This window comes from Coregonus lavaretus (assembly GCF_964263955.1).
Source record: "Coregonus lavaretus genome assembly, chromosome: 31".
In the NCBI taxonomy this organism is placed as follows: Eukaryota; Metazoa; Chordata; class Actinopteri; order Salmoniformes; family Salmonidae; genus Coregonus; species Coregonus lavaretus.
In genome coordinates, this window is record NC_140018.1 from 30,665,243 (window position 1) to 30,680,164 (window position 14,922).

A 14,922-nucleotide genomic window follows, 5' to 3' on the forward strand; every position below is an offset into this window, starting at 1 on the left:
GATAGACATAGAAAAATGCATGAAACAAACATGAAAACATTCACTTATACAGTACACTGCCAATAAAAACAGCATTACAAATTCCAGCCCTCTGTTTTGAGTCGTCAATCATGGTTCCATCTATTCCCTCACTCCACTTGATGGAAAAAATCTCGTCCTTGATTAGTGGAAATCAATGAAATGACCGTTCAAAGTGTGTACCCAGAATGGTTCTAGTTGCCGTCTTTGTGTGTGCATTGTTGAAAGGGACTGTTGAGAGGAGCAAACCCTAATTTAGATCAGGCTTCTCTGGTTAGCAGATTACAGAACAGTTCATGACTTAATTTGTGTTTACAAGGCTAGTGTGGAATTCCCCTGCTTTTCTTAGCCAGGACCAACCCAAATGAATACATCCCTATGTAACACTTGAATTGATTTGGGAGCTCAGTTCTAGGGTCCACTTGACTTGGTCACACTTAACATTACAGTGTCCTCAAATCCTTATTACTGTATAAAGAAATACAATTATTCAACTATGACCATTTATGGGAACAGGGATCCATAAAGTCTCTATTGTCTTGTAGAAGGATGAAGAATGAGGCATAGCATACGTGAATTTGAGAAACTATATGTTGTCAATGTTACAATTCGTGTGAAAATGCATTACGTAATGCCTTTTCTCTCTAGATGAATGACGAGATGCGTCTGTCCGGTCAGAACGACGGGGGTGTGGTTTCCACCGATACAGCTACTTGAGGAAGCCTACTGCGCCCTCAATGTATTGATGAGCATAATACTGTACATTTGTTGAATAATATGATAGGCTATACTGTTCATTGCTTCGACAACATTTTAATATCCGGGAGTTGTTAAGATCGAACAGTCAGAGTTTTGTTGATTGGGACTCCAGCAAAGTTTTGTATAATTTGAATATCTTAAATGGTTGAAGAAATGATGGAGTAACTGCAATGCTAAACAACCTTCGAACTTCCCGTGGGTTAAAAACTGGTGAGTTGAACTATTGGTAAATTGTGATTATATTGTTTCAGCATAGAAACATTTATCAGGTAAAAATGTTATTTTTGCTTCTGGAAAATGTGTTTTCGGACACCTTGGTTAGGCCTGCTCTTTTAGTTTTTCTCACTGATCGACTCATATTATCCAGAAATTAGTCATCCTCTCAAGTTTGTGGATCAAATGAAGGTGTTCAAATTAAACGTAAAACCTTTCCTGGAAGTTTTTACTCTTTGAGCAACTTCACCGTGGTGTGAGGTCACAAACAGTGCGCGCTTGGTTTATGCACGTGACTGTTTCTGTTGTAAGCTTCACTTGACAGCTGTTTCAGGAGATATCATGGATGGAAGGATTCATTGATTAAAGTTGCCTTACTGTTAAATACGTGGTGAGAAACATAAAATGGTTATATAACGGTGAGAAAATTGAAGATTATTGGGTAGCACTTTTATATTAATTCCGACATGATGGCTATTGTAGGCCTAGTTGTATCTTGTGTTTGAACAGAGAGAGAGCAGAGCATAGGACATAGCGGCCACTGGTGGGTGATCTGGATGCAATTATAGGGGCCAAACCAAGACTATGAATAACGGTGGCTCTTAAAATAGTGTCCAATGAGTCTTGACAGTCTTATTTATTTTTCTGAATGGCATATGGAAAAAACATGATCAGTTAAGATGCCATTACAACTGTACTTAGATAGTTTATGCTCATTAAAAAGATACTTACAAACTGTGCCAAAGGTTAACATTGCATTTCAATGACACTTAAAAGTCCGATACTAGTAACGTACCCTTTATCTCATTAGCAAAACATAGGAGCATGAAGCCAGGTTTAGAAACCAACAAACCATTCAGCCCATTATTCATTAACTTGCTCCAAAACAATGTTGTTAAGTCATTAGGAAAAATATGGGGAACTAAGTCTTCACTGAAGGTGCACCTCCTCCTACTCAACTATAAAACTCTCATTGTGCATGTAACCTTTAAGAGTACAAGACAGGAATAACTAATGACTAATGCATCTACATAACGTTGTGATGTGGTGGGAACAAAGACATTTTTTATAGGTCAGTCAGTTTATCTAAAATGTCAAACAGGTTTGATATGCAAACTCACAAAGATGCTTCATGGAGCTGAATAGCTGGCCATTGTAATAGCTGGCCATTGACCAAATGGCCATTGAGGTGGTGACCTCTTGGACATAGAGTGCAAAGACTGCTGTCAAATGAGCAAAAAAGAGCAAGTTATCATGTGTGACCCTCTGCGGTAAGGGCAATACGGAACAGTGTAATTGAACAGTATGGCCATTGTCCAACCTTATTTCGTTGGACCACATGAAAACCAACCTCTTGAAAGAATGTTGGATGACTTGTGGTTCAAGCTATCCTAGTTGCAGAGAAACTCCTTGCCTTTGGGTCAAGTTTCATCATAATATTTATTTGGTATAGTAGAAGAAAGCGGACATAACACAAAAGAGCCAGAGAGGTCAAATCTTTGCACAACAACAATCATTGCCATAAGTCAGGGGTCGGTAACAGGTGGCCCGTGGGCCAAAACCGACCCGCAACTGATTTTGTTTGGCCCCCCAAAGTTGTATTATTATTTTTTTTTAGAAGTATTGCGTTCTCTGACACACTAGAAGTTGGAAACTGAACTGTTTACTCACTGGTCCCTTGCTGACAGCTGAGCCCAGTCAGAAAAACGGATCAGCCCAAAGCAAACAAAGAGCCAGTCCAATGTATTGGACACCAATCAAAGTGGAGGATATTGGACTCGTGCAACATTCCAACAGCTATGCTAGACCGACATATGCTTACAATCTTACAACAATAATCAGGTGAACCAACCAACCAACGTCATTAGCCAGACCTGGCCAACACTGGGCCAGCCAGGTATGCTTCCAGATAACCAGATGTAAATGGCCTGTGCTCACGCTCAATTGAAGTCAAACACTGGGTCCAATTGGCTGCAATCAGGAGATAACATCAACCAATTCGCTAAGGCAAATTTGCTTTAGTAAAGTAGAGCTGGCACCAGACTCCTTAGTACAAAATCATTATTCATAAGCACAATTTATTTTCTCAACATCTATCCTTGATAAATCCACATTATTATACACATTATTTCCAAAGAACAATAGCCTCTAAAAAGTCTACCCTCTAATCTAAACGCTGTACCCTATAGTGTGGCTAGCAGCATCCCAAATAATAGACCATGTGTGTGTGCAGATGCAGTTCCGAACTTCCAACAGATGGATAAAGCCAAGGCAGTGGAGTGGTTAGTTACTACCGGCTTGGGTTTCCACGACAGTGCTCTCTTTGTGCCCGTCGGTCGGCAGCATGCCCCAGCCTTCCATCATGTGGCGGTGTGCTGTGTTTGCTCTGCCTACCGCCACTCTCCAGGACTCCAGTGGGCCTTTTGTGTGCTCTGTCGTCTGCCCAAGCCCCACACACTCTCAGCTGCAGCACAACAAAGCCACATTAGGGGGTGGGGGTATTCCAGCCACTTATAAGAGGCTGAAAAGAAAGAGACGGTTTTACGGCCAACATGAGGTGAATTTCCTGCTGAATTTCTTTCTTCATAAATCAGTAAAAGAGAAGAGGGTGGCAAGCAACAAGCATCTTAATTGCCTTGTCATCATATGAAAGTGCACATGTTGTGTGAATGTGAATGGTTAAGTGGATGGCGTATACAGTAAAAGGATAGCAGGTGCCTTTGTCAGCAATATAATTAATGAAGAGAGATGTTGTGGCTGGGAGAGGATGGACAGAACAAACAGAGGTCTGTGAGTAACACAGTTCAGTCTTGAATCAAATATTATTCCCCATCAGTCAATGTAATTAAATTGAATATAGCTGTGAGCAGCAATGAATGGGGTTCACAGAATAAGAGAAAGGACACAAGATCAGTTGGATAACAAATCAAGCACTCTATCATGTAGGAACTATCTTCCTTTATCAGAAATCAGTGAAAGCATTACCATGTTTACAGTGGTGTAAAGTACTTAAGTAAAAATACTGTCAAGTACTACTTAAGTAGTTTTTTTGGGTATCTGTACTTTACTTTACTATTTATATTTTTGACAACTTTTACTTTTACTCCACTACATTCCTAAAGAAAATAATGTACTTTTTACTCCATACATTTTCCCTGACACCCAAAAGTACTCGTTACATTTTGAATTCACACACTTATCAAGAGAACATCCCTGCTCATCCCTACCGCCTTTGATCTGACGGACTCACTAAACACAAATGCTTAGTTTGTAAATTATGTCCCTGGCTAAATAAAAAAAACAAGAAAATCGTGCCGTCTGTTTGCCTAATATAAGGAATTTTTAATTATTTATACTTTTACTTTTACTTTTGATACTTAAGTATATTTTTGAAATTACATTTACTTTTGATACTTAAGTATATTTAATCAAATACTTTTAGACTTTTACTCAAGTAGTATTTTACTGGTTGACTTTCACTTTTACTTGAGTCATTTTCTGTTAAGGTATCTTTACTTTTACTCAAGTATGGCAATTGGGTACTTTTTCCATCACTGCAAGTTTATCTCTCAATGTCACAAGTGTGACGCAAGTGAAGTTTAGTCTAGTTCTGTAGGTTGGTTATCTTTGAATGCAGCAGGTAATCATTCTTAAAGCCATTACTTAATGTATTTAGTTTATATACCAATTATGGGGTCTATGATTTGTTAAATATTTTCAGCGTTAGTGTATAGTATATTGCAGTCATCTTTGAATTCTGGGATTTATTTTGTCTAAATCTGTTAGTCTAAATTTTTTAAATCTCAGTTTGTACACTCCACTTTAGCATTCCAAAATACTTCAATACACTCACAGCTGTAATACGCTGACTGCGCAAGTGGCAGAACCTCTGGTTTCAAATTTTCCTGAATACAATATGCACTTTCCACTATGTTCAGACCACATAATAGGGCAACAATATGAGATTATACAGATACTCACAATATTTCACATTGTTAATCTGCATTATTTAAATCTGACAATCATTTGCATGATACAAAGTACTCTTGATCAATAGGTATTGCTCTAGTATACTATGGTGCCACTGGTGCCAATGACATCTATAGTACCATCAACTGGTCTGGTGCAGCCATCTAAGGTTGCAGTTACTTTTTATTCACACAGCTTCTAAGGACATACAGTGAGGGAAAAAAGTATTTGATCCCCTGCTGATTTTGTACGTTTGCCCACTGACAAAGAAATGATCTGTCTATAAGTTTAATGGTAGGTTTATTTGAACAGTGAGAGACAGAATAACAACAAAAAAATCCTGAAAAACGCATGTCAAAAATGTTTTAAATTGATTTGCATTTTAATGAGGGAAATAAGTATTTGACCCCCTCTCAATGAGATATTTCTGGCTCCCAGGTGTCTTTTATACAGGTAACGAGCTGAGATTAGGAGCACACTCTTAAAGGGAGTGCTGCTAATCTCAGTTTGTTACCTGTATAAAAGACACCTGTCCACAGAAGCAATCAATCAATCAGATTCCAAACTCTCCACCATGGCCAAGACCAAAGAGCTCTCCAAGGATGTCAGGGACAAGATTGTAGACCTACACAAGGCTGGAATGGGCTACAAGACCATCGCCAAGCAGCTTGGTGAGAAGGTGACAACAGTTGGTGCAATTATTCGCAAATGGAAGAAACACAAAATAACTGTCAATCTCCCTCGGCCTGGGGCTCCATGCAAGATCTCACCTTGTGGAGTTGCAATGATCATGAGAACGGTGAGGAATCAGCCCAGAACTACACGGGAGGATCTTGTCAATGATCTCAAGGCAGCTGGGACCATAGTCACCAAGAAAACAATTGGTAACACACTACGCCGTGAAGGACTGAAATCCTGCAGCGCCCGCAAGGTCCCCCTGCTCAAGAAAGCACATATACATGCCCATCTGAAGTTTGCCAATGAACATCTGAATGATTCAGAGGAGAACTGGGTGAAAGTGTTGTTGTCAAATGAGACCAAAATGGAGCTCTTTGGCATCAACTCAACTCATGTGTTTGGAGGAGGAGGAATGCTGCCTATGACCCCAAGAACACCATCCCCACTGTCAAACATGGAGGTGGAAACATTATGCTTTGGGGGTGTTTTTCTGCTAAGGGGACAGGACAACTTCACCGCATCAAAGGGACGATGGAAGGGGCCATGTACCGTCAAATCTTGGGTGAGAACCTCCTTCCCTCAGCCAGGGCATTGAAAATGGGTCGTGGATGGGTATTCCAGCATGACAATGACCCAAAACACACGGCCAAGGCAACAAAGGAGTGGCTCAAGAAGAAGCACATTAAGGTCCTGGAGTGGCCTAGCCAGTCTCCAGACCTTAATCCCATAGAAAATCTGTGGAGGGAGCTGAAGGTTCGAGTTGCCAAATGTTAGCCTCGAAACCTTAATGACTTGGAGAAGATCTGCAAAGAGGAGTGGGACAAAATCCAAACCTGGTGGCCAACTACAAGAAACGTCTGACCTCTGTGATTGCCAACAAGGGTTTTGCCACCAAGTACTAAGTCATGTTTTGCAGAGGGGTCAAATACTTATTTCCCTCATTAAAATGCAAATCAATTTATAACATTTTTGACATGCGTTTTTCTGGATTTTTTTGTTGTTATTCTGTCTCTCACTGTTCAAATAAACCTACCATTAAAATTATAGACTGATAATTTCTTTGTCAGTGGGCAAATGTACAAAATCAGCAGGGGATCAAATACTTTTTTCACTCACTGTATACACTGAGTGTACAAAACATTTTCCATGACATAGACTGACCAGGAGAATCCAGGTGAAAGCTATGATCCCTCATTGATGTCACCTGTTAAATCCACTTCAATCAGTGTAGATGAAGGGGAGGAGACAGATTAAAGAAGGATTTTTAAGCCTTGAGACATGGATTCTGTGTGTGCCATACAGAGGGTGAATGGGCAAGACAAAATATTTAAGTGCCTTTGAACGGGGTATGGTAGTAGGTGGCAGGTGCACCGGTTTGAGTAGGTCAAGAACTGCAACACTGCTGGGTTTTTCACTCTCAACAGTTTCCCGTGTGTATCAAGAATGGTCCACCACCCAAAGGACATCCAGCCAACTTGACACAACTGTGGGAAGCTTTGGTGTCAACATGGGCCAGCATCCCTGTGGAACGCGTTCGACACCTTTTAAAGTCCACGTCCTGATGAATTGAGGCTGTTCTGAGGGCAAAAGGGGGTGTACTCAGTGTACATAAGGTTTACATACCAAATTTCATTGCCCCATGTGCATCGGTTCAGTTCGTATAGCCCCATGTCCATCAGTTCAGTTCGTAAATCCCATGTCCATCGGTTCAGTTCGTATAGCCCTGGTGTGATATGGTGCCATCTATTGGTGTAGCATGGCCGACTTTGAATGAAGCAACTATTTTTCCTCAAATTCATTAGAGTCTAATTCATTGAGTCTATATACCAAATCCGGAAGGCAATCTGACATATGGTTGATGAGGAGAAGATGATTGCAGATGATTTTGAGCATTAGCATTACATATACAAATAATTAGTTGTTAATAGTTTCTTTGTTTTTTGAAATATCCCATACCAAATTCAGTTTTATTCAGTTAAATAGACAGGTGTGTGCCTTTCCAAATCATATCCAATCAATTGAATTTACCACAGGTGGACTCCAATCAAGTTGTAGAAACATCTCAATGGAAGCAGAGCACCTGAGCTCAATTTCGAGTCTCATAGCAAAGGGTCTGAATACTTATGTGAATAAGGTATTTCTGTTTTAATTTTTAATACATTTGCAAACATTTCTAAAAACCAGTTTTTGCTTTGTCATTATGGGGTATTGTGTGTTGATTGATGAGGGAAAAAAAAGTATTTAATCCATTTTAGAATAAGGCCATAACGTAACAAAATGTGGAAAAAGTGAAGGGGTCTGAATACTTTCCGAAAGCACTGTATATGTTCTTGGAAGTTCTCCTATGTGAGAGCTCCTAAGAGCGCCTTCTCAGAGATGACTTTGAGTGATACATATAAAGACGATAAGCTCCATCAACAGGTGAAGTCCTTGGGTAGTGGGTACATTTTTCCAGTGGTAGTCAGCACGGGCACGTAGCCCAGCAGCCTCATCCAGCCCAGATCTAGTGGTGAAGTGCCTTGATGTCTTTTGTGGGCCCGGTGCAGAAGAAGGGTCCTCTGTGTTCAGCTATCTGAACTGCTGCCGTGTGGAATGTGCGGTGGATTTTCTACCCAATTAACGCATATTTTCTCATGCAAGCCGGCACTTTTTTACGATGGAAGAATGCGATATAGGCTTAGCTGTCCTGGGTTTTGTTGTTTTCGCTAAGTCCTCTTGCGCACAACATTAACACTGGGTGTACCGAGCATGAAGAGGCCTTGTAATCCCACAATGGAGACCCATTATACATGGGGTATTATAAGGCACGAGAGCAGCCCTGATACCATCTTATTTCACTCATGTAAAACTCAATTATGGCAGGCAGAACTATTATACTATTAAAATGCCCCTGGCCAATAAACATAATTGGATTCACATTTTCTTCATAATAAAGAGTTTATTGTTGACCTCGAAGAGGTCGGACATTGGAATGAATAATAAAACATTAAAACAAAATATTAGATTGTTTACATTAAGATCAAAATCAGACAGTGATAGTAATATAAATCTATCATTTCTCTTGGGGAGTCATCTGGATAGAAGAACAAAGGTTGTTCATTATCTTGTTGTTAATATCACGGACAAGATGTTCCACCCAATGTTGATAACCAATGTTGATATAAATTGAGACTAGTATGAAAAATGTATGCACTCACTAACTGTAAGTCGCTCTGGATAAGAGCGTCTGCTAAATGACTCAAATGTAAAATGTAAATGTAATGTAAAGTGGAGCGTTGCTCTATTGTGCTGGCTATGCCAAAGGCACGTGTCTGGCTCTAGGTAGGTGAAAAAGCCCACATTTTGGGAACCAAAGAACCCATTGAGTGTCATAGAATATATGATGCTGAAAGTCAACATTGAGAGGAAGGGAAGGGTACTGTCAGAGAGCATACCTTAACCCAAATGAAACAAGGCAAATACTGTTATTGGCAAAACACCCTCCATTTTTTTGTTCAGACGTCGTAGAAAAGCGAGTTGCTGTGAAAACATCTGAATGGAGTGTTTCAGTGTTTGAAGTCATTTCAGAGGCTGGCATTAGCCTAGTGGGGAATCTCTGACAGCAACTAAGAGCCAGACTTTAAAGGACCCTAATATGAATTAGTCATACGTAATTGCTCTCTCACTTCAACATATTATCCTTTAATGTGTAACAGCCAATCTGAGATTCTGTTACTATGGCTGCATATTCTGAAGCGCTTCAAGCTACAGGTAACTGCCAAAATAAAGGAAACACCAACATAAAGTGTCTTTGTTGGAGGGACAATTCTTCCACAAGAAATTCCATCATTTGGTGTTTTGTTGATGGTGGTGGAAAACGCTGTCTCAGGCGCCGCTCCAGAATCTCCCATAAGTGTTCAATTGGGTTGAGATCTGGTGACTGAGACATACACACAAACACATGCACACACACACACACACACCCTTTAAACCCCCTTTTCTCATTTGAGACCCCGCTTTCAAAGTAACTGATCTCTTCTTCTAGCCATGGTAGCCATAATAATTGCCAGCTGGGCATTTTTATGCATGACCCTAAGCATGATGGGATGTTAATTGCTTGATTAACTCAGGAACCACACCTGTGTGGAAGCACCTCCCACTGGGCACAGACGTCAGTTCAATGTCTAGTTTTGATTTACATTTGGTTGAGTTGTCAACTAATGTGAAATCAACGTAAAATCAACAAAAAAATACACCATGTCATTGGATTTACTTTATGTTAAACATTGGGTAAAAAAAAGAGGAAATGCCCTTACATTGATGACTTTTTGCAAATCCAATCAGTTTTCCATGTTGATTCAACGTCATCACAATTTTTTTTGGGGTTGAAATGACGTGGAAACAACGTTGATTCAACCAGTTTTTGCCCAGTGGGCTTCTTTCAATATACTTTGTATTCCTCATTTACTCAAGTGTTTCCTTTATTTTGGCATCTATCTGTATGTTGTCATGCAGTTGGTGGCGATATACACTGAGTGTACAAAACATTAAGAACACCTTCCTAATATTGAAGTTGCACTCCCTTTTGCCCTCAGAACAGCCTCAATTAATCGGGGCATGGACTCTACAAGGTGTCGAAAGCATTCCACAGGGATGTTGGCCCATGTTGACTCCAATGCTTCACACAGTTGTGTCAAGTTGTCTGGATGTCCTTTGGGTGGTGGACCATTCTTGATACACACCGGAAACTGTTGAGCGTAAAAAAACCCAGCAGCGTTGTAGTTCTTGACACACTCAAACCTGTGCGCTTGGCACCTACTACCATACACCGTTCAAAGGCACTTAAATATTTTGTCTTGCCCATTCACCCTCTGAATGGCACACATCATACATAATCCATGTCAACAAGGCTTAAAAATAGATGTTTTATCTGTCTCCTCCCCTTCATCTACACTGATTGAAGTGGATTTAACAAGTGACATGAATAAGGGATCATAGCTTTCACCTGGATTCACCTAGTCAGTCTATGTCATGGAAAGAGCATGTGTTCCTAATGTTTTGTACACTCAGTGTAGTTCACTCTCTCTCAACTATGAGACATTAATATGCACTCTCTCTCAACTATGAGACATAAAGTCTATGCCTAAAGCACGCTTAGCTAATCTGAATTTCCAAAACATAGACATGGATTGCCACAGGTCCCTCACACATATATACATTATTTCCAGGAAAGAGGAAATCACCTACATATAACTCATGATAATGTGGATTACTTTGTGGCCCACAGCTGTAATTTAGGTCATCCTCTGTCTCCATGGTCTCCACCACTGGGCCCACTGGCTTTGCTGGAGACCTGAATGGGGGAGAGAGGGGAACGAGGGGATGGGGGGGGTTTCGTTAAGGGGTAAAGTTTTTTTCCTGACTGGGCTGTAAAAACAGCCTGCGATACGTACCACAGTCCTCCATCCTCCAGCCACACTGAAAACTCATGGCTCGCATTAGGGTCTCTCCACGATGCCATTTCACAGCAAATCTTATCAATTTCCCATTTGGGATAATGAGGGTCCATTGCACCCGTGTATTCATTCTTTTTTTGTGTGCGTGCATGTGTGGCATTAGAACAGAATCGAATCTGGTCCAGCCGCAGCGCTGTAACCCACTCTTAACAAGGCAGCCGCTTGCCCAGACCAGACCAGACCACAGATGGGCCAAGGAGGTTTGTTCCCATCTCTGAAATTAGTGTCAAGTTGACTGACCCCATCAAACATGTTAATTGTTCTATTCCTCAGTGTGTATTAGTAGAGCTCCCTCAGGGAGGCATGTCATCCTCTCTTATCTTTTAATGGTGTCTTTTGAGCATTTTTCAATATAGGCACTTTTTTTTTTTTTTTGAAGTGCTTTCACAATACAACCCCGATCTCCATTCGTACTCAAAAGTAGCCTAGATTGGTGGCTTACACTGCTTCGTGCGATGAAGTTGTTGTTGTGCAGAAGTGAGGGACAGCTACTCTGTTAGGTGTCCTCCTCAGTGTTATTACATCATCACCAGGTTTTTCCCACTCTCAGACCTCCACCTATCTTCGAATAGGAGTTAGTGATGAGCGATTAGTGCTTTTTGATGTTGTTTTGGTTTGATTATTACAAAATAATAACAGTTTTTGATTTCGATAAACAAATGTAAACATGTAAGTCATCTCATCAACAAAGTCATCTCATCTCTATGAATCCAATCTATGCTGTCTGACAAAATCACTATTTTAGTAGTTGTTACTTTTATGACTGCATACTTTTCTGACAGCTGAATAATCAATCAATCAAATGTATTTATAAAGCCCTTTTTACATCAGCAGATGTCACAAAGTGCTATACAGAAACCCAGCTTAAAACCCTAAACAGCAAGCAATGCAGATGTAGAAGCACGGTGGCTAGGAACAACTCCCTAGAAAGGCAGAAACCTAGGAAGAAACCTAGAGAGGAACCAGGCTCTGTGGGGTGGCCAGTTCCCTTCTGGCTGTGCCGGGTGGAGATTATAACAGTACATGGCCATTAAGGCCAGATGTTTCTCCAAGATGTTCAAACATTCATAGATGACCAGCAGGGTCAAATAATAATCACAGTGGTTGTAGAGGTTGCAACAGGTCAGTACATCAGGAGTAAATGTCACTTGGCTTTTCATAGGTTGAAATAGCAGGTGCGGTAGAGAGAGAGAGTTGAAAACAGCAGGTCTGGGACAAGGTAGCATGTCCGGTGAACAGGTCAGGGTTCCATAGCCGCAGGCAGAAGAGTTGAAACTGGAGCAGTAGCATGACCAGGTGGACTGGGGACAGCAAGGAGTCATCAGGCCAGGTAGTCCTGAGGCATGGTCCTAGGGCTCAGGTACTCAATCACTTAGATCATGTATTTTCAGGTAGAGATACCTTGCGAAGCAACTGCTGTCTGTCTATCCCTCTCAATCACACATTCTTCTGTCTCTTTTACGTAGCAGGCGTAAAAGAAACACAGACCGGACAAGTAAGCGCACAATGTATTATGGTCATTGTAGTTAATTACCACGTTTTCTGCGCTAAACTATGTAGAATATTGGCTCCCTACTACATCGCACAGTTCAGGCTTGATCTGATTTATCTCCAGAGAAACTGCCAATGTGCGCATTGAGCTCACAGAAAAAAACCGAACTAAATGGAATTAAAATAATTGAACTGATGTTGGTCAATTAGTTTTTTTTTTAATGAAGAAAAATAACCGACATTTCGGTTAATCACTCAGCACTAACGAGAGTCTTTATGGGCCTGACTGGGCCACAGCTGCATTTCATTACTGATCTATTAGTCCTACATTATGCTCTCCAATCTCCTCTACTCCCTGTTCCCACACAAGATAAGTCCCCTCACCTCTTTTTAAGATTAAGATTAAAGGGTAATTCCACCACTTTTCAACCAATATATTAATTGTCTCCAGCACCATGCCTGTGTTTACATATGAAAATGGGGCGTTTCTATGATACGTGGGTAAAAAGATAAGAAGAAAGATCCTAAAAAATGCTTCTCAGTGACATCACAGGGTAGGATTAAAAGTAAGAAAAACAGTGATTTTCAAAACCTGCAACAAGTTTCTTGCCAGAGGGAGAGTATTTTCTTGCTCCCCACGTCATCGCGAATTTCATAGTGTTAGAAAATCACTGTTTTTAAAATGTTTTAACTTTTGATGATGCCATCGGGTAGAACTTTACTGTATCTTTTTTTTCTACAAAACGTAGAAATGCACCGTTTTTCAAATATGTACACACTAGTATTGTGCTGGAGATAATGAAATGAGGTTGAAAAGTGGTGGAATTGCCCTTTAAGATCACCCAAAATGTGCCTTCCACTTTTAACCCAAGACCCAACCCCTCTGAAAGGCATACATACTATAGGTTATGGAGAGGTGCAGGGGGCTGCCACACTTGGTGCCCGGGGAGCTGTTGTTGTGGGGGGTTAAGTGCCTTGCTTAAAGGCACAAAGGCAGGCAATAGCATCTAGGATTTTATAACAGTAGCCCTCCGGTTGCCAGCTCACTTCTTGTCGGACCCGGGATTTGGAATTGGCAACCCTCCGGTTGCTGGCTCGCCTCTCTAACCGCTAGGCAACCTGCCACCCACTCACCACACATACACACAGAGGCATGTACAAACACACATTTACGAGAACACCCACACTTCAGAGCACAAAAAGTGCCTGTGCTTATTTTCAAACAAAGACGTACGCTCATATTTATAGCCTCTATGTGTCACTTAAGCATACATCCTCAAACAAATGTCCTTTTAATGTGGACACACAGAATGTCACAGTTGTTAATATCCTGCTCTCTCTGGTCGCCCAACGCACTCATCCATCTCCCCAACCCCAGCAGAGACGCCTATTCCCTGATGAGGGGGACAGGGAGAGAGCCTAGGGGAGTGTGTCTCAAATGGCTCCCTATGTAGTGCACTACTTTTGACCAGGGCCCATAGGTTTCTGGTCCAGGGCCCATAGGGATCTGGTCAAAAGTAGTGCACTATATAGGGAATAGGGTACTATGGGCCCTGGTCAAAAGTAGTGCACTACATAGGGAATAGGGTTCCATTTTGGACACAGCCTAGATTAGCCTAGGTGTGTTATGTGTTGTCTGCTGCATAGACAGGGTTAGGGTTAGTGGCCCTGCAAGGCTGGAGCACCCAGACAACGGTCTCTCATTGAACAGAGGTTTAGCCTGAGGGGGGAAATACTGGGTAGCCTCATGAGTTTAATTCCCCCCAGATTAAGGATTTAATGTGTAGAGAACACCCCCCTCCTCCCTCTCCTCCTCTCTCTCTCTCTCCTTCCCACAGTGGATTTATGGTAACCTTGCCTGACCTATAATTTATGACTCTCTTTTGCATTTGAACACTGGGGTGGTGAGGGTTAAATGTTTCAATGCTTGGTACAAACCATGCAATAAATGCAAGGGGTTATTTATTCAGTTATTCACCTGAATAAATGAATAAATAAACAGCATGTGTTTGTGTTGGAGTGGATGAACGAGTGTATGTGAGTCAGAGTGTGTTTCCCCTGTGTGTCAGTTTTTCCCACTCCCCCCTCTTTCGTTTTCTTCTTCTTCTCATTTCTTCTCCAGCAGCACACACTGTACAGTGGTCTCGCTCTCAGTTGATTTTTTGGCAGCATGTCCTGCCCGTTTCTGGCTCCAACCCTCATTGTTTTCCATTCTGTGCGGCTGGATCTGCAGCCTCTCCCAGTGTTGCGTAAGAGAGGAGTGAGTGAGGCGCTCCTGACTTCTCTCCTGAGTTCCCAT

The 14,922-nt window shown here is 41.3% G+C and overlaps 1 protein-coding gene across 1 annotated transcript in view; it reads left to right on the forward strand.

Moving 5' to 3' along the window:
* The first annotated feature begins 931 nt into the window (after window positions 1-931).
* The window catches only part of LOC311106948 (rho guanine nucleotide exchange factor TIAM2-like), a 63,643-nt gene continuing 49,652 nt past the window's right edge, over window positions 932-14,922 (forward strand). Inside the window, exon 1 of the mRNA XM_084149354.1 lies at window positions 932-987. The gene's annotated coding sequence lies outside the window, so the exon portion shown is untranslated. The remainder of the gene's footprint in view (window positions 988-14,922) is intronic.